The sequence below is a fragment of the Eleginops maclovinus genome, chromosome 9, assembly GCF_036324505.1.
Source record: "Eleginops maclovinus isolate JMC-PN-2008 ecotype Puerto Natales chromosome 9, JC_Emac_rtc_rv5, whole genome shotgun sequence".
Taxonomy (NCBI): Eukaryota; Metazoa; Chordata; class Actinopteri; order Perciformes; family Eleginopidae; genus Eleginops; species Eleginops maclovinus.
The window spans coordinates 24,574,350-24,576,292 of NC_086357.1; positions in this window are offsets into that span (position 1 = coordinate 24,574,350).

A 1,943-nucleotide genomic window follows, 5' to 3' on the forward strand; every position below is an offset into this window, starting at 1 on the left:
ACGCTGGCTACATGTTCCCACCAATTCTTTAAATAGGTAGACTCAAAACGTAGCTAATGTAGTACATTGACTGAGCAGCTGGTGATCTAGAATAGCTGTTTTACTGCAGTTTTGTTTCCATGATTAGCTCCCATGCTAGCTTGCACGGTGACACACCTGTCATCTCACTAGTTGCATGAGTCAACGGTAAACTACATAGAATAAGCAATTGATTGAACTTTTAGCACGGTGTTAAGGGACCGTTTCAAGCGGTACGCGGCTGAGGGTGTTGCTTTGGTCTAGCCGAGTCACCACTCCCTAGAAGCACATGGCATAGCGAGCACTGAGCAGCTTCAATGCTGATCATTTGAAGGCAGCTTTACAGTGACACAGCGGGCTAAAGTAGTTCCTTTGTCTCACCACTTCCTCTTGGACATGGTGCAGTTTGGATTGCTGTAGATTATGCTGGGCCTGCTACACTACTGCAAATAATTGTAGGACTATCCTGTGCAAGTGGGGCCCCCGTAGCCTAATACACTTTACTAGTTTTTTTTTAACTGATAAAAGTGTTAAATACCATGCAAGGTACAAAGAAGTAGCAGCATTATTAAAGTAAGTGAACAAGCAGACAGTAATAAGAACAGCTAATACCATAAAGTATATATTGCATATGAGCAAAGTGGTTGCGACAGTCAGTATTTTGTGTGTGTGTGTGTGTGTGTGTGTGTGTGTGTGTGTGTGTGTGTGTGTGTGTGTGTGTGTGTGTGTGTGTGTGTGTGTGTGTGTGTGTGTGTGTGTGTGTGTGTGTTGGTAAGAAGGATGAAAATAAACTGTCGAGGGAGAGAACGAGGAGAGACAAGCAGAAACGCAGTAGACATTTACACAGACCAAAAACCAAATTTAAGCATTTTTTAAAAAAGGGTAGCTTTCCATCTTTATCCCGTCTGTCTGAAACCCGCTATATTTACCACTGACAACCGAGTCTGAGGAGTCAATGTGGAGAAATGATTTATTTTAATAGCCCCATCATGCATCCTCAATGATGTATTGCAGGGTAACCACAGATATCTACATCGGGATGCTACCATGTCATTCTCCATTTTTATATCATATTTCACTGAATATTTTGGGGTTTGAATGACAAAACAGAACATTGCAGGCATCACCTTGGACTTTCAGGCACTGGGATTTATTTATTTACATTTATAGAACAAATATGCCGTCACTTTATCTGGAAAATAACTGTCAAATTAACTGATAATGAAAATGTTGGTTGAAGACATAACTCCTAAACTCTGCCTCTAACGTGGATAAAACAAGCATAGACAGACTTTAACATGTTGAGCTGTGGACATTTACTTATGAAGTCAAAGATGTGTAATGGTTCCAACAGACAACGGCTGCAAAAGAAAATTACCCTTAAGAGAAAAAAGTCTAAAATCCCAACAAGATTGAATGCTGCATGAGCAGCAGCTTCACTTTGATCCCTGCATTTTTAATATGAACAACAAAGAAGAAAAAAAAAATCTAAATCAACATAATTATAATCCTGAAGTACGAGCTGGCAGGAGAATATTTGTGAAGCACACAGAGGAGCCGAGAGGATCTAACATTAGCATCAGTGTGTTCAGGAGAGTAGCTACAAGCAGACCATTATCTTTCTGTGGCGCTCGCTGTAATGCTTTTAGGGACGAGCGCGGATACATGCAGCAATATGGGAACAGCAGAGAGTGAAGGGGGGAAAGAAAATTGGCAAAGGAACAGTAAATACAGAGAATAAAGGAGGCACGAAAAAAAAAACAACGTGGATTTAAACAGAGAGAAAAATAAGAGGTGTATCAGAGGAACAGTCCAGAAACAGAGGAGGTGTAAGAAGAAGCCAGGCTAGTGTTGTGGTGCGTTAGCCCGAGGTGTTTTCATACTTGAGCTAGCGCTGATGGATGGAGGTCATAAGCAGATGAATT